At 40.3% G+C, this 27,949-nt stretch overlaps 1 protein-coding gene across 1 annotated transcript in view; it reads left to right on the plus strand.

Moving 5' to 3' along the window:
• Positions 1–17,573: 17,573 nt before the first annotated feature.
• LOC139762445 (extracellular serine/threonine protein CG31145) overlaps positions 17,574–27,949 on the plus strand; it is a 1,101,583-nt gene continuing 1,091,207 nt past the window's right edge. The window contains exon 1 of the mRNA XM_071687351.1: positions 17,574–17,897. The gene's annotated coding sequence lies outside the window, so the exon portion shown is untranslated. The remainder of the gene's footprint in view (positions 17,898–27,949) is intronic.

Consider the following 27,949-nt stretch of genomic DNA (forward strand, 5'->3'; position numbering starts at 1 on the left):
TTTTTCTTTCGCGCATGCTCAGAGTGAGATATATCTCTTGCGCATGCTGAAAGTAACTTTTACAAACAATGGGAATAGCTGTGTTTGTTAAGCTTTTCGTTTCAAATGCTCTGTAGAGCACTGGTACATATGTACTATACGTAATGATATGCAAGTATGCTGGAACAACAAAACTATGGGTGATACAAAAATACTGAAAACACATTTGGCTTCAACGTGCAAAAATACATATGAAACAGATATTTCTTTCCATGATATTGGACTGGCTGACACTTTTGTCCAGACCACTGCCTTCAAGTTGGCATCTCTTCACGATTATATTGACTACAGCCTCTTAACACTGGCTTTTTGTTCCAAAACTTTAGACTACAGTGGAAGGCTTGGATAGAAGGGGGCACTTTGTAGCCTTATTGGCCAAGCCGAAAGCCATTAGAATGGTCTGGTGGCATCTAGAATCAATGTCCTAAATTTAAGTTTTACTTTGAAGCCCCTTTGCCCGCCCCAAAGGCCATGAAACTGGTCTGGCTGTATCTAGAATCATAGTCCAAAATCGAAGCTTTAAGTTTGACGACCCTTGGGCTCCCCAAAACCCTAGTAAAATTGTATGGTTTTAGCCAAATGAATAATCCCAGATTGACGCTTTAAGTTTCTTCACTCGTGGCTCCGATTAGAGGGCACCTACCTCAAGTTTACCTACTCCAACAATGCACTCCCACCCCGGACTCGATATAGAAAACACAAAATGGAGATATCACTTACCCAAACGAGGTGATTATAGAGCTCCAGTGGAAGTGGATGTGTTAGTCAGCGATGATGGGCCATTTCCCATTGAAGAGCTGAAGATGACTATGGCTGGTCCTTGACCCCAGTTTTACTAATTTTGTCAGTTTCCTTGGTTCAGTCTGGGAAGGAAAATAATTTTCTTTCCGTTTTTCCATCACTAGGTAAGAATGATATAATCTCTTGCCAAATTTACTTTAACTAATTTCATGGTACGGAATCTCCAACCTTTCCAGAGTTCACCTCACAATGATGTATAATTAACTCGCAAAACAATGAGAACACATTAGTTTGATATGTGGCGTCAACCTTGAACCACTCGAACAAGTGCACACAGTAAAGTTGCGACATTTGCAGATATCTCCAAGTAAAATAAAAAGAAAATCATAGAATTCAAATCACCAAGCAACGAGAGTTTGCCTCCATAGAGGTAGATGTTTCTTTATGATTTTGTCATAACGACTTCTATGATTTATTCATTGACACTGAAGTTCAAGTATTGCACTGCACCATTACGAGGAGAGATATTCACGACACCGATCTTCAAGAATATTGATCGTTAGATTATGAACAGTGAAGGAGCGACCTTCACACTCACTGAACTACTTCGCGCCACTAACTCTAAGCAAACCAGAGTCAACAGAAATGTGCGCATGCGTCACTTCTGGCCGAGCATGCGCAATAGGTAAAAGTTACACTGAGCATGCGCAAGGGGTAAATCAATCTGAGCATGCGCAAGGGGTAAATCAATCTGAGCATGCGCAAGGGGTAAATCAATCTGAGCATTCGCAAGGGGTGAATTTTACTCTGCGCATGCGTTAAAGAAAATTTTTCTGCGAGTTTCTATAAAAGAAGATTTCTTCCAGTATAAGTCTACGTAGAATCAGGCTTACATTAAAGAAAATATGATAATCATAAGATTCCCCCAAGACACCACAAAAAATAGTGTAAAAACATTAGCTGGTGAAGTACTACAGGAAGAAGTCCTCTTTTGCGCATGCTCGGCCAAAATTTCACTTTCGCTCATGCTCAGACTAAGTTTCACTTCTAGTGCATACTTGGCCAAAATTTTTCTTTCGCGCATGCTCAGAATAAGTTTTACCTCTTCCGCATGCTGAAATTAACTTTTGCAAACAATGAAAATAACTGTTTGTTAAGTTTTTTGTTTCAAAAGCTCTGAAGAGCACTGGTATATATAAGCTGTACATAATGATATGTGAGCATGCTGGAAAAACAAAACTATGGGTGATACAAAAATTCTAAAAACACATTTGGCTTCAACGTACAAAGATATATGAGAAACAGATATTCATTTTTCCATGTTACTGTACTGGCTGACGCTTATGTCTAGAGCATTGCGTACAGGTTGGCATCTCTTCACGATTATTTTGACTACAGCCTCTTAACACTGGCTTTTTGTTCCAAAACTTTAGACTACAGTGGAAGGCTTGGATAGAAGGGGGCACTTTGTAGCCTTATTGGCCTAGCCGAAAGCCATTAGAATGGTCTGGTGGCATTCAGAATCAATGTCCTAGATTTAAGTTTTACTTTGAAGCCCCTTTGCCCGCGCCAAAGGCCATGAAAATGGTCTGGCGGTATCTAGAATCAAAGTCCCAAATCGAAGCTTTAAGTTTGACGACCCTTGGGCTTCCCAAAACCCGAGTAAAATTGTATGGTTTTAGCCAAATGAATAATCCCAGATTGACGCTTTAAGTTTGTTGACTCGTGGCTCTGATTAGAGGGCACCTACCTCAAGTTTACCTACTACAACAATGCACTCCCACCCGGACTCGATATAGAAAACACAAAATGGAGATATCACTTACTCAAACGAGGTGATTATAGAGCTCCAGTGGAAGTGAAAGTGTTAGTCAGCGATGATGGGCCATTTCCCATTGAAGAGCTGAAGATGACTATGGCTGGTCGATGACCCCAGTTTTACTAATTTTGTCAGTTTCCTTGGTTTAGTCTAGGAAGGAAAATAATTTTCTTTCCGTTCTTCCATCACTAGGTAAGAATGATTTAATCTCTTACCAAAATTACTTTAATTAATTTCATGGTACGGAATCTCCAACCTTTCCAGAGTTCACCTCGCAATGATGTATATTTAACTCGCAAAACAATGAGAACACATTAGTTTGATATGTGGCGTCAACCTTGAACCACTTGAACAAGTGCACATAGTAAAGTTGCGACATTTGCAGATATCTCCGAGTAAAATAAAAAGAAAATCATAGAATTCAAATCACCAAGCAACGAGAGTTTGCCTCCATAGAAGTAAATGTTTCTTTATGATTTTGTCATAACGAATTCTATGATTTATTCATTGACACTGAAGTTCAAGTATTGCACTGCACCATTATGATTAGAGATATTCCCGGCACCGATCTTCAAGAATATTGACCGTTAGATTATGAACACTGAAGGAGCGACCTTCACACTCACTGAGCTATTTCGCGTCACTAACTAAGCAAAGCAAAGTCAACTGAAATGTGCGCATGCGTCACTTCGGGCTGAGCATGCGCAATAGGTAAAAGTTACACTGAGCATGCGCAAGGGTTTAAATCAATCTGAGCATGCGGAAAGGGTGAATTTTACTCTGCTCATGCGCAGAGTAAAAGGATTTCTTCCAGTATTAGTCTATGTAGAATTAAGCTTACATTAAAGAAAAAAATGATAATCATAAGATCCCCCCCTCCCAATACGTGACAAAAATAGTGTACAATGCATTAACAGGTGAAGTACTACAGGAAGATATCCTCTTTTGCGCAGGCTCGGCCAAAATTTCACTTTCGCGCATGCTCAGAGTAAGCTTCACCTCAAGTGCAAGCTTGGCCAAAATTTTTCTTTCGCGCATGCTCAGAGTGAGATATATCTCTTGCGTATGCTGAAAGTAACTTTTACAAACAAAGGGAATAGCTGTGTTTGTTAAGCTTTTCGTTTCAAATGCTCTGTAGAGCACTGGTACATATGTACTATACGTAATGATATGCAAGTATGCTGGAACAACATAACTTTGGGTGATACAAAAATACTGAAAACACATTTGGCTTCAACGTGCAAAAATACATATGAAACAGATATTTCTTTCCATGATATTGGACTGGCTGACACTTATGTCCAGACCGCTGCCTTCAGGTTGACATCTCTTCACGATTATTTTCACTACAGCTTCTTAACACTGACTTTTTGTTCCAAAACTTTAGACTACATAGGAAGGCTTGGATAGAAGGGGGCACTAGCAACATTTTCTGGTTGTGAAATACACGTATCAATGATTCCTTAAGAGAATGTATTAAATTACATCAACTCAATCATCATTTTGTTGTTGTTGTTGTTGTTGTTGTTGTTGTTGTTTTCATTGATTTATCTCCCGTATCTTCACGTTCACTTGATTTTACTATATTACATGAATTCAGTCAACGCGACCGTGACAATTAGTGGAAGATCTCACGCAAGTCCCCTTTGTATAAGACGAAAAAAAAATCACCCAGAAATTGTTTTCCTTGTTTTTCCTAAGATTACGAAAAGACAGTATTTCTTTAATACAGTAATACGGCTTTAGATAAAGCATCATGCCAGAGCCTTATTCAAATATGAGGATTATATAGGTTTGAAAGTGCTGATGGGCAATGTCTCATTTGATCATTCGAAAAAGTAATTGATAACTACTTATACGAGACCAGTGGCAACCCGGCAAGACGGAGTCAGTGGCTTAACTTTATAATATCCACAAGGGTTTTGGTAACTGTCTATTATAACATGACACTTTTGTGAACCGTTAGATTAATCATTCAACATTTTCTCATATTCATAGAGCTACATAGTCCCTCTTAGTTTCTTACGATTAATTTACAGATAACAGTTCGAAGCTTTGGGGTAAGGAAATTATGATGCAAAAAGTAAAAGACTTTTATAAAAGTATGTAGGCAAGGAACGTTAATTTATGTAAACAAGTATATATGTTTCTGAAGGCGTATTCTTCTTGATGACCAGTGAAGCCCGAAAAGCCTGCAAAATACCGTTTGGCATTGGCGATAATAAAATCTGCAGAGTGAAGCTTTACTTTGATTACGTGTAGAACCCACAAAAGATGAATAAAATCGTCTAGATTCGGCCAGAATATTGTTCCCAAAGTGAATCTTTACATTAATGACCCATGTAGAGAGCAAAGTGTTAGCCAGTGGAAAATTCTTGAAGTGAAATTTTACTTGAAAGACCTATATGAAATCGTCTAGCGTTAACGTGAATAAAAGTCTCAATGTGAAGCTTTACTTTGACGACCAATAGTTCATGCAAGTTGAATACAATCGTCTAGCATTAGCTACAACAAATGTCCTAAAGGGACGCTTTAGTTTTACATCGTTGTTTCATTCCTCGACAATGTACTTCCACTAATTCGTTTACACACATTATGGCTTCCTGCTTACCCACTACAAAGTGAAAATTATGCGTTACTCACTCTCAATAGCCGTCGGTGGCTCAGTCTCTGATTCACGTCGGTAGCTCACTTCACCACACATTACTTCGACTAACTCAAAAAGAAAACTGCTCACTCTCCAGCAGTCTTCGATGGCATCGTCTCTAACATATGTCAGTAGCTCACTCCATTACACACTATTTCGTCTAATTTCTTTACACCGACGTTGGTCAGGGAGCGAACAACCCTTTTTGGCCATCAGGCAGGAAGCCTTCATTGTATATCACCCTAATGTCTAGGAGAAGCCTAAAAGTGTGCCATTTCGATTACGCTGGGCATTATGAATATCTCGTAATAACATTAGGGTCAATACAACACTGGATAAGGCACCTCTGATAGATTTTCTGTAGGGATAATATTTCTGTATACATTCACGATATAGAGAAAATATATCTTTTAACTCTCATACGTAAAAGCATTCTTACCTTCTACATAAACTATAGAAAATACAACGATTCAGTTGAATTGTCTATAAGCATCATGAAAATTGAAAGTATAAATAAAGATATTGGGATAGATAATGCGGAAACAACTCACTTGGGTACTGAGTCACCAGGTTTCGTTCGGGGATTCACCACGAGCGTCAAAACATGTCTCTCTAATTTCAACGAAAGATCCGTCACGGTTAATCCAACATCTTCAATGTGGCATTTTGTGAATTATGGCTTCCAGTCGCTTCCTCTTGTGACGAACGACTGTTATCCCCACAACAACAAGAACTGAATGTTTACAGTTTTCTGCTGTCCGTCATATGATTAGGAAAGGCAGCCATTGTTCTCAAACTCACAAACATTACACTCAGGTAAAAACGGGTTAAAAACGGTATAAACAGAGACACATGGCCACGCGTGAAAGGCGCCAGCGCTTTGGTAAAACTAGTCTTAACTTCTTAAGTTTGAAGGGATTGTATTTAGGAAGCGAAAAAAAAGAAAAAAAGATTGGCAACTTGTAAAAGAAAACTTGTATGGAGACGGTTAGGGTAAACTTAACTAATTTGCATGTCATACATCATACAAAATGTGCCTGATGAATGGTTAGAGTAAACCTAAGCAACTTGCAGGTGATAATTCATAGAAAATGTGCTTCATGAAATTGTTACAAGTAGACTTTGTGTCCAGACGCAGAGGTCAGTGGACCCGGTTTCCGAACGCGGAGGACAGTAGACTCCGTCTTCAGACGTGGAGGCCAGTGGACGACTTCTCAAGACATGGAGGCCAGTGGACCCCGTCTCAAGACTTGTAAGCCACTAAACCCCGTCTCTACACATGGAGGTTAGTGAACCCCGTCTCCAGGCGTGGAGGCCAGTGAACACCATCTCCAGACAGTGAGGACACTAAACCCAAGCTCCCGACGTGGAAGCCATTGGACCCCAACGCCAGACGTAGAGGCCAGTGGACTCCGTCTCCAAACATGGAGGGCAGGGAACCAATTCTCAGGACATGGGGGCCAGTGGACCCAATCCCCTGATATGGAGGCTAGGGGAAACCTTTCAAGACATGAGGGGCAGTGGACCCCGTCACCAGACACAGAAGCCAGTGGACCCCATCGCCAAACATAGAAACCAGTGAACTTCGTCTCCAGACATAGAGTCCAGTGCATCTCGTTTCCAGCTATGAATTCCAGCGGACCCCATCTCCACCAATGAAGGTCGGTGCACTCTGTCTCCAGACGTGGAGGACAGTGCACTACGTCTCCAGCCGCGTAGATGAGTACACTCTGTCTCTAGGCGTGGAGGCGAGTGCACTACTTTACCAGACGTAGAGACCAGTGTCTCCAGACGTGGAGGCCAGTGCCCTCCGTCTACAGACGTGGGGGTCAGCCATAAGAGAATTTCCAAAGTGAAACTTCAACTTGAAGCCCCTTTAGCATCGCCAAACGCCATTAGAATTTTCTGGCTCCAGTTGGAAGAAAAGTCCCATAGGGACGCTTTATTTTGAAGCCCCTTTGGCTGCGCCAAACGCCATCAAGAATGGTTCGTACTTAATTGTTTATTGTGCTTTACACTATTCATTGGATTTGTCTTTTGAGAGTTTTATGATTAATACTTTTTGTTTTCCGATGTTGAATATAAGCTTGATTTTATAGAGATCTATACTAGAAGAAATCCTCTTCTGCTCTTGTTTGGCCAAAATTTCTCTGCGCGTGCTCAGTTTAAGATTCCTCTCGTGCATGATTAGACTGAAGTGACGTAGGCGCACATTTCAGTGGATTTGCTTCGATGTTTGAATTAGTGACACAAAATAGCTTAGTGAGTGTGGCGGTCGCTCCTTCAGTGCTCATGATTTAACGGTCAGTATCCTTGAAGATCGGTGTAGGGAATATCTCTTCCCGTAATGATGCAGTGCAATATCTTTTCTTCAGATGGAAGCGAACAAATCATAATATTCGTTATGAAAAGATGCTTAAGAAACACTTGATGATACTGAGGCAGAGTCTCGTTGCTCGCGGAGCTTGAATTCTTTTATCTTTTTCTTTTCCTTTTCATAGGAGATTTCTGAAAATGTTGCAACTTTTTTTTCACTTGTTCGAGTCGCTGGAGTTGGTTGCCAGTTCTTGACATTTTTGCGAGGTAATTATGCGTCATTGCGAAATGAAATCTGAATAGCTTGGTGGTTCCGTACCTTGAAATTAATGAAAGATCAAGGGTGAAGGTGAAGAGTGATTTGGGAATGTCTTGTGAGTAAAGTCAGGGGTTGGTGAGAGGAAAAGAGCAAAGGAAGGAGTAGCTCGACTCGGGAAGCAGGAGTTGTGGGAGTATGTGATAGAGTGTAAGAAAGTAAACTCTAGGTTGATATGGGTAAAACTAAAAGTGGATGGAGAGAGATGGGTGATTATTGATGCCTATACACCTGGTCATGAGAAGAAAGATCATGAGAGGCAAGTGTTTTGGGAGCAGCTGAGTGAAACTGTTAGCAGCATTGATGCACGAGACCGGGTTATAGTGATGGGTGATTTGAATGCAATGGTGAGTAATGCGGCAGTTGAGGGTATAATTGGTGAACATGAGGTGTTTAGTGTTGTAAAAGGAAATGGTGAAGAGCTTGTAGATTTATGTGCTGAAGAAGGACTGGTGATTGGGAATACCTGGTTTAAAAGGAGAGCTATACATATGTATATGTATGTAATTAGGAGAGATGGCCAGAGAGCATTATTGGGTCACGAGTAATTTGATAGGCGCGTGAGAGAGACTTTATGCTGAGAGGGGCACCTGGAGGGATGTCTGATCATTATCTTGTGGAAGCAAAAGTGAAGATTTGTAGAGATTTTCAGAAAAGAAGAGAGAATGTTGGGGTGAAGAGAGTGGTGAAAGTGGTGAGAGTAAGTGAGCTTGGAAAGGAGACATGTGTGAAGAAGTACCAGGAGAAATTGAGTGCAGAGTGGAAAAAAGTGAGATCAAATGACGTAAGGGTAGTGGGAGAGGAATGAGAGGTATATAGGGAAGCAGTTAAGGCTTGCGCAAAAGATGTTTGTGACATAAGAAAGGTGGAAGATGGGCCAATTAGAAAAGGTAGTGAGTGGTGGGATAAAGACGTAAGATTGTTAGTGAAAGCGAAGAGAGAGGCGTTTGGACGATTTTTGCAGGGAAGTAGCGCGAATGACTGGGAGATGTATAAAAGAAAAAGGCAGGAGGTCAAGAGAAAGGCGAAGAAGAGGGCAAATGAGAGTTGAGGTGAGAGAATATCATCAAATTTATGGAAAATAAAATAAAGTGCGTAAAGTGCGTAAGGCGAGAGAACTAATGGGAAACATCGGTAATAAGAAGTAGTAGTAGTGAAGTGAGAAGGAGACGGAGTGAGTATTTTGAAGGTTTGTTGAATGTTTGTGACGATAGAGCGGCAGATATAGGGTGTTTTGGTCGAGGTGGTGTGCGAAGCGAGAGGGTCATGGTAAACATGGTAAACAGAGAAGAGGCAGTGAAAGCTTTGTGGAAGATGAAAGCTGGCAAGGCGGCGGGTTTGGATGGTATTGCAGTGGAATTAATTAAAAAAGGGGGTGACTGTGTTGACTGGTTGGTGAGGATATTCAATGTATGTATGGTTCAAGGTGAAGTGCCTGAGGATTAGCGGAATGCATGCATATTGTCATTGTATAAAGGTAAAGGGGATAAAGGTGAGTGTTCAAATTACAGAGGTATAAGTTTGTTGAGTATTCCTGGGAAATTAGATGGGAGGGTATTGACTGAGAGGGTAAAGGCATGTGTAGAGCATCAGACTGGGGAAGAGTAGTGTGGTTTCAGAAGTGGTAGAGGATGTGTGGATTAGGTGTTTGCTTTGAAGAATGTATGAGGGGAAATACTTAGAAAAACTGATGGATCTGGAGAAGACATATGATAGAATTGAAATAGAGGCTTTGTGGAAGGTATTAAGAGTATATGGTGTGGGAGGTAAGTTGCTAAAAACAGGGAAAAGTTTTCATCAATCACGTAAGGCATGTGCAAGAGAGGGAAGAGAGGAAAGTGATTGGTTCCCACTGAATGAAGAGGACACCATTAGAGGCCCAAAGTTCGAAGAGAATGTGAGTATCTGTGAGTAGACTGGGTTACGTGGCCCAGGTTGGGAAAACGTCACCATATCAAGTCTTGGTGCATGATCGAAGTCTGGTAATTTGATATTTTCCATGTATAATCTAAGAAAAGTTGTTGATCAAGATACTTGCTAATCTATACTTTGATCTGCGAAAAGCAGCAATCTAACTTTCACTTGAAAATTAGACGGTCCAGCTGTAGTTCTTATCCAAGACTTTGTCAATACTGTTTTGAGATAATTTTGAGTTGATTTTCGTATTTCTATCGTTCGTACTGTACTGTTTATTGTAATTTACACTATTTTCTTTGGTTGTCTTTTGGTAATCTTATGATTAATACTTTTTGTTTTAGGTTTTATTGTAAGCCTGATTTTATGCTGATCTATATTAGAAGAAATCCTCTTTTTCTCATGCTCGGACAAAATTTCTCTTTCGCGCATGCTCAGAATGAGATTCACCTCCTGCGCATGCTCGGCCTGAAGTGACGCATGCGCACATTTCTGTGAATTTGCTTCGACGTTTGAATTAGTGGCGCCAAATGGCTAAGTAAGTGTGGAGGTCGCTCCTTCAGTGTTCAAGATTTAACGGTCAGTAACCTTGAAGATTGGTGTAAGGAATATCTCTTCCCGTATTGATGCAGTGCAATGTCTATTCTTCAGACGTCAGTGAATAAATCATAATATTCATTATAAAAATGTGCCTTCGAAACATTTGATTATATGGAGTCAGACTCTCGGTGCTCCCTGAACTTGAACTCTGTGATTTTTTTGTTCTTTTTTCTTTTCATAAGATGACAAGAAAATATTGCAACTTCCTTTTTCTTGGTAATTATGCATCATTGCGAAATGAACTCTGAAAAACTTGGTGGTTCTGTACCTTGAAATTAATGAAAGTGAATTTGGCAAGAGATAATATCATACTTCCTAGTGCTGGAGGGACAGTAAGAAAATTGTTCCTTCCCAGACTGAACAGAGGAATCTGACACTATTAGCAAAACTGGAATCATCCGGCAGTCATAGTCATCTCCAGCTCTTCAATAGGAAATTGCTCATCGCTGACCAACACTTCCGTTGGAGCTCTATACTCACCTCGTTAAGGTAAGGGATATCTTAATTTTGTATTTTCCTGTATAGGATCCTGCGTAGGAGCTCCCTGCTGGCGTACGTACTGGTAAACTAGGGGTAGGAGCCCTTGATTCGGGGGTTAGGTCTATTTCTTGGCTTTACTTGATCAAGTAGATTGTTGGACTCGGGCAGACGCTCATGTCCAGGCCGCTGCCATCAGTGTGGCATCTCTTGAAACTTTGCGTTTGTGATCAGGACAGAAATATTTTGAAATTTACATATTTTTCAGAATATTACAATAGGTTTCAGTGCTGAGCAGCTGATATAGAAATTTCTAGAAGTTTCCAGTAATATAAATACTAGTCAGAAGAGGAAAAAACTAGTTACTTCTAAATCTTTCGTAATCCCTTCTGTTTAACAGTAGTGTAAACACGTTAATTTTGATTCATATTTTTGTTTTTCTGACTTTACGTGAATAGAAATATACAAATCGGCCGTTGTCCAATTGAAAAAAGGTAAATTTCAGAATATCACTGTCCCAGTCACAAAAGTAAAGTTTGAAGGAAATAATAGCCTTTTTGTCTACTTTCTACGCATAAGCAGTTAGGAAATAACACTTACTACCCAGGAAAAAGAAATTTTATCAGCGTTATTACATCATGACGTAAATGTCATAACTTGTAGGAGTACTAAATTGATTAAGTAAACTCAGTTTTGGGTACTCGCAAGAGCTTTGAAATGTAGCATGATAATATCTTCATATAACTGTTATGATCTTTTCATGATTCTCATTATCATGTTAACTGTGTTGACTTTGGCATATATTAATACACAGCAAAAGACAGGTGGAGTCCACATAGACACAAATATCTTTCTCTGACTCAACATTCTTTAGTGCATGCCTCGTATTCTTGTCATGTGAGTTCTGCATATAGTCTAGATGAATTGTTTTTCCTACCAATATATTGGTAATACTTTGCATTCATCTGGATTAAATCATAGTTTCCAATAGTCATTCTGATATTGTACAGTATTTATGTCGTTCAGTAATTCTAACGAGATATCGTATGACGATACACTGCAGAATATATTTGGATCATCATAAAAGAAGCTTATGTGACTTAACGGTCTTAAGTCAATTATGGAATAATAGTACAGTTAGGGTGGAGCCAGGTACATTGCCCTATGGCTTGGTATTACCATAATCATGACAGTTATTCAAGCAAGAAACAATGGTCTTCATACGTAAGATTTCCTTCCTGATCTTATGATTCAGTCGAAATTGTTATTCATGTTAGTTTTCTTTCTTTCACTGCATGCACATCTCCACAGTTATCCATGTCTTCCTGTTTTCTTTCCTTGACATCGTCTAACGTTCTTTCATTAATTCTATTTTTCTCATACGCTCCCCTTTCTTGCCGTTCCTCCTGCTCTGTATTCAGGTTAGATTTTAGCTCATCTCTTGTCATCTGAAGAGGTGTTGAATTCACCTGCTTGTCCTCTGTCATGTTCTCTGCTCCCTCCTTACTGAGTTTACTGTTTAACTCTTTAATTGTTTGCGCTAATTTGTCCTCTACATACTAAATGTAATTGTTTTGTCTTTCCTTAGTGGAACCCTAAGAGTAAAAAGCACTTTCCCATATCCTGAAAGAGTCAGTGTGACATACACCCATACACACACAAGCACAAATAGTTGGTCGCCTGGAAACTGACGCGGACACATGCTTCATGTAAATAGACTTGGGCAGAGAAATACACATGTATGGGCGAATGCGCACATGAGAGTACATGCAAGTAGAATCATACACGTGCACACGCACACACACGAACCTAACCTAACCTAACCTAACCTAACCTAACCTAACCTAACCTAACCTAACCTAACCTGAACTGATATTTCCATCATTGCCCTTTGGTATGTTGTTGTCCTGTCCTTTAGGGTACCACAACAAATTGTGGCTGTTGAGGGTGAGTGTAAATGTTATGTGAATGGGAGAATCGTGGCTGATGTAATGGATCAGTTTATATGTTATATGAGGGTTAGATGGAGTCTGAATTTTTCTCTCTGCACCTTTTGGTGATAGATTGCTGAAGGTCAGAGAAGGTTCGTGATAAGATTGTTGTAATATAATGTGGGAGATGTTCAAGTTGAGGTTATGCATACGTCTGAAACTCTAGTCAAGGTGAAAATTGGCCTGAATTGCTTTTTTCTGTTATTTGTCCTGTGGGGTATCATTATACTGTAATCTGGATTGCTCGTTTTCTTTTTTTGTTGTTGCTGAGGGTGACAATAAGGTTGTGCTTCATAATAAAGGTATGGGTGAGGTAATAAATGTTTTTAGATATCATGTGATGGGTGAGAAGTCTTCACCTTCCTCACTGTAGTATTTTTGTGGGGTTGAGAGTGAGGATCAGCGTGGTGTTGGTAAGTATGTGGTTGAGGAAGATGAAAGATGATGTGGTTTAGGTTCAAGTTCAGTTTGTGTATATGTTTGAAGTTTGGATTAAGGTAACTATTGAGTTAGATAGCTTTCATCTATCATTTTCCTTTGAGGTGCAGTCATCTTGTACTCTGGAGGGTCGGAAGAAATTGTTGTTGTTCAGGTTGAAACTAAAGTTGAGGTTTATGATTACGTTGAGTGATGGTATGGGATAGATTGGATGTTATGTGGTAGTGAAAAGAAGTCTGAATTTCTCTCTGTATACCTCCTTTGAGGCATAGTGAAGTCGAGAGGGAAGTTGATGGGAGGTTTATGGGTGAGTTTAGGTGTTTTTGTGAGGGTGAGAAGTAGTCTGAACCTTTTCCGTAACCTCCTCTCATTGGTGGTAACTTAGAGAGACTGAGAGTGAAGTTGAGTGAGGCTGATGTGCTATAATGTGGGTGAAGATCAGGTTGAAGATGTGCATGAATCAGAGGATAGAGTAGGGTGGAAATATGCCTAAATTGTTTTTTTCTATCATCGTCCTGTAGGGCTCCGCCATCTTGTCCTCTGTGGTACTGTAAAGAATTGTCGCCCTTAAGGGTGAAACTGATGGTTCATGAGTTTTCTTGGGTGAGGTCATGGGCGAGTGAAGGTGTTAGCTGTGGGTGAGGAGAAGTCTGAACTTCTCTCTCTTCTCCTCCTTTATGATTCGTTGATGAGGTTGATAGTGACAGAGTAAAATTGATCTGATATACTGCATGTAAGGTCCATGAAATATTATGTAGGCAAGGTTGATGTAAGATAATGTAGGAGAGGTTGGTGATATAAGATAAGATAAGATGACTTTAGTGTCAAATTGTATACATGATACAAAATGAAATTCTTTTTGGCTAGAAATTTAATTCAAGGTTTTAAAGTATAGGAATCTTAGAATGTAAGTGATAAAATATCTCATAAATGTACCACATAAATAATCATCTATCTCACAAAGAAGCTATATCACACAGGAGATACAGCTTCTTTAGATGGTTAAACAGTAGAATGCTTTATGGTACAAATGATTTCCTGAGTCTTTTGGTGGGCTGTGTAGGCAGAGACAGTCTTCTTCCTGAGCTTAGAAATACATAGTATTGGTGTAGAGGATGGGTTGCATCTTGCATGATCTCCACCTGATTTATTGCACATTCATGATACAGTGTATCTAATTTTTGGTGTTTGCACCCAGTATCCTAGCTTTCTTAAAAATGTTCTCAAGTTTATTTAGAATTTTACTGTTTAGCTTGCCATACTAGGTGGTAATTGGAAAACATTGATTCTATAGTTGACCCATAGAAATGATTAATTATTGCGTTGTCTATATGTAGACTGTTCTAGATACGATAAAGTGCAATCTTTGATTACATTTCTTATACACCATATCAGTATTTGCGACACCTATGAACTGGTCTTCTATGATAGAGCGTAGATACTTGTACTGACTCACTCGTTCTACATTTTCATCTTAAATTGTAATTCAGTCTGGTACATGGATTTTTCTTTGTCCTAAAATTTATCATCATCTCTTTAGTTTTCTTTAAATTCAAGTGCAAATGATTTGTTTTACACGACTCAACAAAGTAACTAGCCTGTGCAATATAATCATTACAGTTATCATCTAAAATCCTTCCTAAGATTACTGTATGAGCAGCATATTTTGAAACAGTGCAGGTTCCTAAAAACACTTCTACTGTTATCAGTAAACAGACTGAACACAGTGGGGGACATAACGCATCCCTGGGTACACCTGTATTGGTAAAAATTATGTTGGGCATAGCGTTCTCTATCTTGGTATACTGTGGCCTCTGTGTTAAAAGCTAAAGATCCATTTCGGTAAGTTACAGTTTACAACCATACCACCAGCACATCAGCTCTACCATACCACCAGCATAAGCACTGCTCCCACACCACCAGCAATAAACCCTCCACCATACCATCCGCACTAACACTGCCACCATATCACCAGCACAGATATCTCCACCATACCCCCAGGAGAAATAGCCCCACCATACCACCAACACAAGCAAATACTGCTTCTATAGCACTAAAGCAAATACCTTCACAATACCACCAGCACGTATAACTCCACCATACCTCTAGCATAACTATCACCGGAACAACTATCTCCTCCATACTTACAACATAAGGAGTATCATCTTGCCAGCTGCACATCTAGATCCACCATACCGCCAGCATGAACACCGCCACCAAACCACAAGCAGAAATACTTCTACCAGCACAGACACCCTCAACCTACCTCCAGCATGAATACTAACATCATACTATCAGTACAAATACATCTATCATACCGCCATCGCAAACACCATCTACCAAGGGGCCCTCATCTTGAACCTGTCCACCCTCTCCTACCTACACCAGCAGCTCACACGGCAGTTTGGCAATAAACTGCTAACACACCCCCCCGTCACCGAGACTTTCCACTCCACGACTCCTCTTCAAACGACTTGTTCTCTCTCAGAGCTCGTACAGACAGACATAAGAACGGTCCTATACTTGCCATTGTGAACTTCATAAGCAGTCTATGAACGAGTTCATGGCTATGTAAGTGAACAGCTCAGTTTTCTTACTTAGGCGATTTGTTCATCTACTACATTACTGTAACTGTTCATTACTGTTTCTTTCTCTACACTTCGAAGCTTTGGAATTTCTCTTTACCTTCTCATGTCTTTTCCAATAACTATGAACTGGCACATATCATGACTGGTTTTTCACTTCCTCCAAAATTCGTAAATTCTCTTCCTTGTCTCTTCTTTTTCCCTTTCATAATCTTCTCTGTGTGGATTTTGTCTGTGACTGGAGCCTCCAATGTTAAAAAAGAAAAAGGAATAATGTTCAGTCAAGCTCATAAGGTATAAACCATCCTTTTACTCTCTGTACATCTCTGAATATCTGCCACACTGTCTGTCTAGATGTACCTCAACCATTCGCCTGTTCTAAGTGGGGAAATATCCAGCTCACCCTAATCCTAAGCTCTAAAATGATTAGTTAACTAGAAACAATCATGTTTATCATACCACCAGCACAAACACTTTCATCATACCTCCAGCACAAATACTACCATCATAACACCAACACAAATACTTCGAACACCCCACCAGAACAATGCCTCTATCAAGACGCCAGCACAAACACCTCCAACATGCCACCAGCACAATGCCTGTATCAAGACGCCAGCACAAACACCCAACATACCACCAGCACAAACACGGATTATCAATGGCTTGGGCATCCATTCAAAATCTTTCGTAAATAAACTGTTGTGATATTCTGATCCTCTCAGCAAGTTCCATTCCTTGTTTAACTCTCCTACTGTGAAAACGATGATTTTGTGATAAGAGTGACGGATATTTCTTGTTTGTATTCCCTGACACCGTATATACATCTGAATTTAATGGAATCGCTAGAAATTCACGGGACATCTAAGAAAACCAAGCACACAAAGGTGGGCATAACTGTTTTGATTAAGGAAATAGTGGGAATTCAAAATGCCTTGTTTGGTGCAAGGCATCAATATGTACTGAAAAGTCTTTTATATCAAAACTTATAGCCATCACAAAACTACAGGTAATCTCCGATTGCCAAGATCACCTCTGAGGTGTCATTAAAGTTAGAGCAACTGACTTTTACTGGCATACTGAAGCGCTTACCACTAAATGTCTGTATGGAAAATTACATGAACGTATATCAAATTGCTGTAAAGGAAAATTAACATTAATTACACGCAGAACCGTGCGTAAAAGATGATTTTTATAAAGATTATCAGCTTCTATTCGTAGCTTAAAAATAATTGATTGCACATTGATTTTTCGTTCACACGCGAGATATCAAAAGGTTAGATGAAAGATAATTTTCAGTCAATGGTAAGTGGAACACAATAAAAAGAAGACCGAGGATAAGGTGTATATATTATCCAGAGTATACATATATATATATATGTATATATATATATATATATATATATATATATATATATATATATATATATATATATATATATATATATATATATATATATATATATATATATATAGAGTTGTTTAACATTTCGCGTATCATGCAGTTATCCCTAAGCAGGTGGCTTTTTTTCTTCGGTAGAGGAAATTTACCGTTTTCTGTGATCTGCCTTGTAGATGGGTTCGTCGTTCGGCATACTAGGAATAGTACCTCTGTTACGCTTCTTTGGTATATATTCCTCGACCGTAACGACCACAGGTCACATTAGCCGTAACTCTTGCATGAGTGAGTGATGTGTTATCAGTGCGTCCCAAGTTTGTATATTCAAACCTCATACAAGAATTTGGACATCTGGAGTGGAGTGCCGAACACTTATTTGTGCTAAGACGATTCATTGTTTATGTTTATATTTAGTGTCAGACTTAGAATATTCTTATAAGACTAAAATACCCTGTGAAAGTTCGTTGTGAACAGTGCAGGTGGCTGTTAAAGGCAGTCATTATCAACAGATGTAAAATTGACTGCAATGTCGTTCCCTCGGAGTAAGAATATACATCAAGGGCCTCACGCCTCAAGCCATAATCGGCTTGTTAAGGTTGTTTACGCTCTAATTAGGTAAGAATATCTTTACATATAGTTTTGATAGGGATGACCATTAATATGGACCATGTGTTTAGCCTTAGAATTATATGTAATGTCTGTCGGAAATGTTTGATGACTAGTTTAAAAGTAATTAGATGTTGACGAACTTAATGATCATTCAGTGGCTAGGCTTAAAGTCCAACTAACTAGCCCAACCCTGAAGCCCTCCTGTAACAATCTATGACGATTTGGGTTAGGATTTGATGGATCTAATCCGTTGTAAGATAAACAAGATGGGTTACAATAACAATATGAACGTTTACCCACATTCTTGTTCCTCCCATTAGCATCCCAATTATTTATGATACTGGAACATCAGAGGATGTGTGTTACAGTGAGGAATTTCTCCCGTATTTGAATGCTAGGTTAGATGTGAAGATTATAAGTTCATATTCATTATCGTAATATGTAATTTAGATGAGAATCGTATGTTCATGAGCAATAACTCGTGTCAATATCCGTAATAGCCTAGGTGAGAATCATGAGTTCATATGCATTATTGTAAGAGGTAAGCGTCAGCCCCCAGGCTAGGTTAGGTAAGAATAATAGGTTTTTATGCATTATCTTAAGTGTCAATCCCCCAGTTGGTTTCGGTGAGCATCATAGATTCGTCAGAGGTTAATTTCAGGTGTGGTTTCTGAGGCACCACACATTTGAATGCGCCTGTATTATGTACCTATGATCATATATCATGTTTCTATTAACTCGTCAAACTATTTAATTGCTTTTGAATCGAGCATTATGTGCGGAAACGTTCCCTAGGAAGTGTAATTTTTTGTGAGAATATAGAACCTTCTTATGGTAACCATTTTTCCTGTAGAAGTAAATTTAGTTATTTCACCGCAGTACTCATTTGCTTTCGTAGCTTATCGTTATTTTTCTTAAGAACCTGCTTTAGTAACGCATTTCACTATGGTAAAGATAAACAGTTCATTTAAACCTATGAAGAAAATGATTGTGTTGATGGTACTTCATCAAAGTAATTCAAAAGTAATATTTAAACGCTCGATTGTGACTTTTTTCCTGGAATTTCATTATGATACACATGCGTAGCCTTCTTTTAATATCACAGAGCGAACTCGGCAAACTAACCACTTGATCAGGTTCCACTCCCTGACGTAGGGCAAGGACTATTTTGCCGACAATTAGATGTATTACAACGACACCAAAGAGAACAGAGCTTTTAGATTTGGTTAGCTTGATTCACATCCAATCCTGACGTCCTGTGATACGGCATTACAAGTTGTTTCCATCCTAGAGTCTCATATTTTCTTTAGCAATATACATTTTTATTATAAATCTATTTTCCTTTGAAAGGTAAATAAAGAAATATGCGCCTCTGACGTGTGGTGCAGCACAGTTTGCTTAGTTTGAAAATGAAACGGAAAAGTTTGTCATACCGTAGGAAACGCTAAGACGTATATATATATATATTTTTCGTCCAACGTTATCCAGCCAAGGTAAGCTTAACCAACATTAGCCACAAGGTTGTTGATATTGCAACGTTTACCAGTGAACTTGCTTTAACAACCTATACTAACCCCATCTAACCTAAAGAAGACCAACCACATTAAACGTTAGCAATTTCATTAAATCAAATTATCTCTGCTAGATTAGGTTTGTGTAAGACATGGACTTGGCACCCATGTACAACTGTAGCCTAGACTTCACTTTATATATAATACTGTTGGTGTATAATTACTCTCTTGTTATACAACGGTAAGAACGGGAAAGTTTTACATAATGTTATATCGACATGGTAATAGGTAACTAGTAATTCGTGACGTGATAGTTTATATTTGAATCTAACTCCTGAAGATTTTGATCTCAAGTAAAGAATAGTCATATCATGTTAGTGTGGTGTCTAATGCTATTTTGTGTACTTTATTTTCGTGTGATGTTCCTCGAACTATGTATACACTACAATCAGCTTTTCACAGCCGCTGTGGATTAAACGTGCCAATATGCTTCAGAAACTTGTACTTAATGTAAAGCATTGAATTATTATTATTATTATTATTATTATTATCATTATTATTATTATTATTATTATTATTATTATTATTATTATTATCATTATTATTATCATTATTATTATAATTATTGTTATCATCATTATTTTCATTATTATTATGATTATTATTATTATTATTATTATTATTATTATCAGTATTGGAAAAAAAAACATGGGAAGGAGGACTGATGGAAAGCAAATGCTCTAGGTCAATACTTGGTATGGGGAGCGTTGACCATTGTAAAGAATGATAGCATCAGAGAGAGGTGTGGTAGGAAGGTGAGCATGAATGAGGATTGAACGGGGTGTGCTACAGTGGTTGAACTTATGGATAGGATGAGTGGGTAATACCGTAAGTGGATTGGTGTAATAATATGCCCCTATCCATGAGAAGAAAGACCATGAGAGACAAGCGTTTTGGGAGCAGTTGAGTGAGTTTGTCAGCAGTCTTGATGTAAGAGACCGAGTATTAGTGATGGGTGATTTAAATGCTAAGGTGATTAATGTGGCAGTTGAGGGTATATCTGTGAGACATGGGGTATTCAGTGTTATGAATGGAAAGGACTGGTGATTGCGAATACCTGGTAAGAGGGATAAACACAAGTACACGTATATGAGTAAGGAATCTGGTCAACGGGCATTATTAGATTACATTTTGATTGATAGGCGTGTAAAAGGGAGATGTTTGGATGTAAATGCGCTCAGAAGAACAGTTGGTGGGATGCCTGAGCACTGTCTTGTGGAGGCGAGGATGAAGATTTGTAAAGATTTGCGAAAAAGGGGAAACATGGTTAGTGAGAAGAGTGGTGAAAGTAAATGAGATTGGAAAAGCGACTTGTGTAAAGAGATATTACGGGGGACCGAGTTCAGAACTGCAAAAGGTGATCGTAAATAAGCAAGAGGAATGGGTGAGAAATGGGAGGTATTTAGGGAAGCATTGCTGGCATGTGCAAGAAATGGATGTGGCATGCGCATGGTGGGAGGTGGGCAGTTTGATTAGGTTAGTGAGTGGTGGGATAAAGGAGTAAAGCTGCTAGTGAAATAGAAAAGTGAGGCGTTTGGTTGTTACTTACAGGGAAGTAGTGCAAATAATTGGGGAATATTGAAGAGAAAGCAGCAGGAATTCGAGAGGAAGGTGCAGGGGTTGAAAAAAGGGCAAATGAGAGTTGGAGTGAGCGAGTATCGGTAAACTTTATATAGAAAAAGATGTTTTAGAAGGAGGTAAATAATGTGCGAAAGTCAAGAGTACAAATGGGAACATCGGTAAAGGTGGCAAAAGGGGAAGTGATAGCAGGTGATAATGAAGTGAGGAGGAGATGGATTGAGTATTTTGAAGGGTTGTTGAATGTGTTTGATGATAGAATGGCAGATGTAAGGTGTTTTGGTCGCGGTGACATGCGGAGTGAGTCATGGAAAGTGGTTTGGTAAAGAGGGAAGAGTTAGTGAAAGCTTTGCGTAAGTTGAGATGTAACAAAGCGGTTGGAGTAGATGGTATTGCAATTGAATTAATTGAGAAAGGAATGACTGCGTTGTTGATTGCTTGAGTAAGATTTTCATTGTGTGTATGGATCATGGTGAGGTGCTTGAGGACTGGCGGAATGCATGTATAGTGCCACTGTAGAAATTTCAGGGGTATAAGTTTGTCGAGTATACCTGGTAAGTTGTACAGCAGGGTATTGATTAAGAGGGTGAAGGAATGTGCAGAAGATCAGAGTGGGGAGGAACATTGTGGTTTCAGAAGAGGTAGAGGATGTGTGGATCAGATGTTGCTGTAAAGAATGCTTGTGAAAGATACTTAGAAAAACAGATGGATTCATGCATTCATGCATGCATGCATTTGGAAAAAACATACGGTAGGGTTGATATAGATGCTTTGCAGAAGAATGAGAATATGCGATATGGTACAAAAGTTCCTAGTAGTGAGATTTTATCAAGGGTGTAAGGCATGTGTACGAGTAGGAAGAGATGGGAGTGAATGGTTTGTCTGCGGCAGGGTTGTTTGATGCCACCATGAGTATTCAATTTGTTTATGGATGGGATGGTAAGGGAGATAAATGCAAGGGTCTTGGAGAAAGAGGCGAGTATGCCGTCAGTGGAAAGGATGAGAGAACCGGGAAGTGAGTCAGTTGTTCGCCTGGTGGCAGACTCGAGTGAGAAACTGCAAAAGTTGTTGACTGAGTTTGGCAAAGTGTTTCAGGGGAGAAAGTTTGGAGTGAATGTGAAAGAAAAACAAAGTTATTAGGGTTAGCAGACTTGAGGGACAGGTTAGTAGGAGTGTGAGTTTAGCTGGAGAAGAATTGGAGGAAGTGAAGCGCTTTAGATACCTGAGAGTGGACTTGACAGGGAATGGAACCATGGAAGTCGTAATTTGTCATAGGGTGGGGAAGAGGGCAAAGGTTCTGGGAGCGCTGAAGAATGTGTGGAAAGAGAGAACGTTATCTGGGAGAACAAAAATGGGTATGTTTGAAGGAATAGTAGTCACGCCAATATCATATGGATGCGAGGCAGGAGCTATGAACAAGTCTTTTGTGGAGGAAGGTGGATGTGTTTGAAATGAAATGTGTGAGGACAATATGCGGTGTGAGGTGGTTTGATCTAGTAAGTAATGAAAGGGTAAAAGATGTGTGGTAATACAAAGAATGTGGTTGAGAGAGCAGATGACAATATGCAAATTATTATCTTTGAATTAATATTATTTTTGAATTATCTGTATGCCATTGAATTATCTGTATGCCATCTAAATCTTATCACACTAATCTTTGAGTTTCTGATCTCTTCCACTATTATATACAGCCTCGGAAGGACCCAGTGGTCTATTGCTATTTGAATTGCGTTGTATTCATAAACCACTGAGTATGGAGGAATGTTATGGTGGATGATAGGTAGAACATCTTAACTGTAATGCAGTTGAAAGAGAATTGCTAGTGGGTAGCAGGAACAATTGTAGATCTGAAACTGGAAAAGCCCCTCGGGTCCCTGGGTAGAAATCCTAAGACTGGGAGATCTGGTCTTGCATCACGTAGGTCAGTGTAAACTTGCAGGGACCTGAGACTGTCGCACTTTTCTTTCATCAGGTCTCATCATATTACTGCCATGTCCTTTCGACCAGGACTGTCTGGAAGACGCGTCCTTAACTCTCTTGGATATCTTAACCACTATGAAGGAAGTAAGAGGTTAAATTTTTTCCATTATTTGCTGGAAGTTTGTTGTAGGCATTCATTTTTCCTTTTGATTCTTTCTGGAGTTCCTGTGCTACTTCTCATTGCCCAGTTTTGCATTGTCTCGGAAGCTTGTACTTTGTACTTTGATAACGTCACTAATACCGAGGTGGAGGCAGTGGTACAGACATCGCCCAGAGTGACTCTCCACACGAGTTGTAACCTCATGCCGCACTCAGGGCCTCATCCACGACGTGCCGGGCAGGATCAAAGGTCATAAAATGTAGGCATCTGATATTAAGAGTTTGGTGTCTTCTTCGTACTTGTTGCATCGTGGACCTGAAGGGTTGCCTTGAATCGGTTCTTTTCGTATAGTAGGGATGGGTGACGTCCGGAAAGAAGATGGGAAATTGTAAATCATGTTAGTGTGGGGCTATGGTTTCTGATGGATGGATGTCTAGTAAGGTGGTGTCGAAGATTAAGTTGGGAGGGTGGTTGTTTAGTGCTTGGCGGGTAATTTCAGTGTATGTGTTTGGTCAGTGTTACGTTTGCTGCGGGTAAGGGGATCTGTAAGCAGGGGTTGCTGAAGTATAAGGCAGGGATGAACTTTTTATTTTCTACTTGGTAGTTGGTGGTTAGTTATGGAGTTGTTTCGGTGGGCGTTTTTTTTTTTTCTTTTTTTTTTTTTTCAAAGAATTGAGTGCCTCGCATAATAAGGTGGAATTGTATTGAGACGATCATTGTGTCATTGTGTAAGTGTTTGTTATGAGTGCCCTGTTTCGTATGAGTTACAGATTTGTTTTATTGTCTTTTGAGAGGATGGAAGACCGGGCAGATGAGGTGTAGTCTAGAGGGAAGTTGATGAATTATTATTTGTTGAGGATGTTGAGGGATTCTTTCTCTTGTCCAGATATTATGCCAGTTAGTGTTCTGAGGGCATTCAGTGTGTGTGTTGCTTTTGTGTCGATGTTATTAGTTTGGGGAGTGAATGACGTGTGTGTCGTATGTAATGCCTAGAATTGGCGGTGTTTTGTTCAGTGTGTGAGCTGAATTCTTGCCTGTCTGGTGTGAAAGGAGTGACTGAAGACGTGTGGAAATGCAGATATTCTCCTCTGGGTGAGTCATTGTTCCAGTTCTGCACTATAATGCTGCATGTTTGTTGTTGTTCCTGTGGTGTTAGGGTGTTGTGGTGTGATTGTGAGGTCGTCTGCATTTCGGACAACCATCATTTTTATGGTTTTCTGGAAGTAATGGGAGGTCGCGCAGGAGATGCGAGAGGTTTAGACAAAGAACGGCTGGTTGGGGAGCTCTAATTTAAAGGTGAAAGGTTTTTAGATGTGAAGCCACAGCGATTAACTCTGAAATGGAGGCTGATTATGAAATTGGCCGACCACTTTTTCTCATTGTTGCGGTGGGCAGTGTCAAGTGTCGTTTGTGTGGGGATGTGCTTGGGCACAATGCCAAATGCTTTGTTCATGTCTGTGTATTGCTGGACGTGTGTTTTGGTTGGTTGAAGCCATCTAGAATGCGCTGCATGAGGTCAGTGTGTAGAGTGGAGGTGGAGTGGTTGGGTCTGAAGCCGTGGTGTGTAGATGAGTGTGTGATATTTGCTTCATTCTGTTGTGGATCAGTTATCCACAGAGTTTGGATACTGAAGACTAAAGTGATAGAGGGCGGTAGGGGAAGGGGGAGTTGGGTGGTTTGGAGGGTTTTAGGATTGGTATTATATCAGAAATTTTTCAGGTGTCAGGGATTTTGTTGTGTACCCAAGAATCGTGAAGATTTCAGTAAGTGCTTGGATTGTAAGTTGGCGAAAATATTTTACGCGAAAGTTTGATATGTTGTCAGACCTGGTGCAAGAGAGCTTGTGTTGTCAGAGCCTGTTGCAGGAGAGCTTAATGTAGTAAAGGCCTGGTGCAAGAGAGCTAAATGTTGTCAGGGCCTGGTGCAGGAGAGCTAAATGTTGTCAGGGCTTGGTGCAGGAAAGTTTATTGTTGTCAGGGCCTGGTGCAGGAGAGTTTAAGGTTTTACTTGCATTGCTTATATTGGTGGATGTGAGGGTCGGTGGGTAGTAGTCTGGGCAGATGTTATGTAGGTTTTCATGACTTTCATGCATCAGGGTGTGGTTGGTTTGTGGCTGATTTTCGAGTAGTCTTTCATGAGTATGCTCGTGTTCTCTATGAAAGGGAATGGGTCAGAAGTGCTTCATGAGAGGGAGGGGGTGCGCCAAAGTCGGTTGCTTTGGGGCTTGTCGTTCATCGTGGTGAGGAAGGAGCGCTAGTTGGCAGCTTGCCTTTCAGAGATGAGATTGGTGATGGTGTTGTATAGAGTGTGAATATGCTGTTTGATTTTAGTCGGGGCTGGTTTTTTGTTGTATCAGGAGTGTAATTCATCAGAAGTTTGGGGTTTATTACTTTCTATGTCGTTGTGGAATGTCTTTTTTTACTGGCTGGGTTGGAGATGATGATGATGAAGTTTGAGAGTACATGATTTATAGATGAAAAATCATTTATACTGACGCTGGATCTTTGTTTCTGAATACTGTACCAAGGCTGACCAGTGGACGGGATAGTCCGGATGGAGTGTTATCAGGATGGGTAAGTCGTTAAAGGTCAGTTGGTGCAGCGTGCTCCAGGCGGTCCGTGTCTTTAAGTGCTCGTGAGCAGGTGTTGTATGGCGCGGTTGGCCGCTGGAGACGGTGGGTTGAGGATATTGAGAAGTCACAGATAATAATCTATGAGAAGTTCACGTTTGGGATCTTGTGTGTCAGTGCTGAGCCAAGTGGGATGATGGGCACTGAAATCTCGACAGAGTTAGTGCTGAGGATGCTGGTTAGGTGTTTCTAGTGAGACATGTGGAAGAGGATGGTATGAGAACTGATCATGTTGTTATTTCTGTGAAGTTTTGTTCTTATTGATTATATTTCTAGGGTGCTGTGAGCTGCCTTGTAGTGTCAGTGGTGTTGGAGAATGACATGGTTTGGTGGCCAAGTCTTATGAGTCCTTCTCTTTGTTCCTGTTGTCTGTCTTCTCTTACGTCAGCATAATGGTAGAAAGGTGGATACGAGTCTCGGATCTGTGGTCTCGGATTTGGTCGAGTATTTCTGTATTTGTTTCTGTTGGCGTTAAGTTTTAGGATGTTTAGTTTGTCGCTGGGGTTCTGTCGAGCATTAGGGTTTATTTGTGAACAAGAGAGACTGAGTGTTGTGTGTTTTTGTTGAGTGTTTGTGCAGGGGGTGTGGGGGTTTGTAAGGGGGTTATGGGAGTTACTGTCAGAGTGGTTGCTACGTGCCCTGTGCTGTGAGTAGACATTCATGGATGACAGTGATGTGCGGTAGAAGTGGTGCCCTTGTATACAGTTGGAGGATCTGATGCAGTCGTTCATTTTGGTGGTGGGAGTTTGGCATTGTGGTCAGAAGTATACTGGTGTACCAGGGTCTGCGTTAATGTCACCACTTGGCAGTTGTGGTTAGGAGTTGATGACTGGGCCATTATCCTGCAGTAGTGGAAAAAAGTGTGCGACTTTGTGAATGGGTCTGGCACAGCGGCCGTGGACACCTCGAGGCTGCGTTGCGCGCGGGAGCAGGGGTAGGCGTCTACTTTGGAGCAAGAAGACATTATCTGGGTGCACTCCCCCGGTGGGTAAAAGGCGTCCACATAGGTTGATTGCAGACCATCCTCGGTCCATTGCGGTTAAACATGTTCAATCACAGGTCCTCCTACAGTGGACGCAGACTGTAAGGATATTTAATGATTGAGCTGACTGGTGTAATGAGGGTAGTATTCTTAATGTACAAAGTCTTGGGAATAGGGAAAGGAAGACTTACATAATGTGCAGCAAAAGTTATGGTCTTTTAGGGGCAAATGGACTGTGAAATGTAGGATCACGATTTTCCTTCCCACAATGCACAGGCACATCCCCTCCTCCCCAGTGTACAAGTATTCCCCCTCTCTTTGTCCCTCTCTCCCACAAAAGCAATTTCACCCTGAATCCCCATAAGTCTCGACACACTCTACCGTACGATGGAAAAGTTAAAAACCACATGGTCACTGCCGATCGTAGGCTATGTGTCATTTACCGGAGGCAGGATAAATAGTGAGTCTATATAACTGACAGTTGTTTCATGTTCGTGAAGTTGACAACAAGCCCACTTGAGGTCGGTGAATATCATACACTTGGTGAATGTTACACTGTCATTCTTCAAGACACCTTAGGTACGCATGTTTAGGAGCCTCGGGCGTGATGTAGGTAGGGGGAGAATGGTGGGAGTGTATGAGAATAAAAGCAAATCTTTTATCAAGGGATATGAGAGATCACACGATGTCAGGTTAATTTGCATGGTGTAGAATTTGACGTTGTGAATGAGTTTCAACATTTTGGAGTGACCTTCAGTAAGGTTGGTAGTGTGAGGGATAAAGTTGAATGAGTCTTACATAGGAGAAGATGTGTGTGTGTGTGTGTGTGTGTGTGTGTGTGTGTGTGTGTGTGTGTAGTGGAGCTTCTGATGAATGGGAATGATAATTGAAACTGGAAGAGTACATAAAGCTTGTATGGAAGAACTCATGTTCCATCGCTGATGCACGTATGCATGTGAAACCCAAGGGCCTGTAAGACTGAATAGGTACATTTGTAAGATCAGGAGAGGCTGATACATTTTGCATGGTATATTTAGAACTGACAGGAGAGATAAAGATTTGAGAATGGTATGTGAGAGGGGTATAATGTGGTGTGAGGGTTTGATGTGGGGTGGGGTATGATGCAGTGTGACGTACAGTGTGATGTGAGTGTATGATAAAATGTGGGGGTTATGCTGTGTTGTGAGGTATGATAGGGGGGTGAAGTACAATGTGGTG

Source organism: Panulirus ornatus, chromosome 3, assembly GCF_036320965.1.
Source record: "Panulirus ornatus isolate Po-2019 chromosome 3, ASM3632096v1, whole genome shotgun sequence".
Lineage (NCBI taxonomy): Eukaryota > Metazoa > Arthropoda > Malacostraca > Decapoda > Palinuridae > Panulirus > Panulirus ornatus.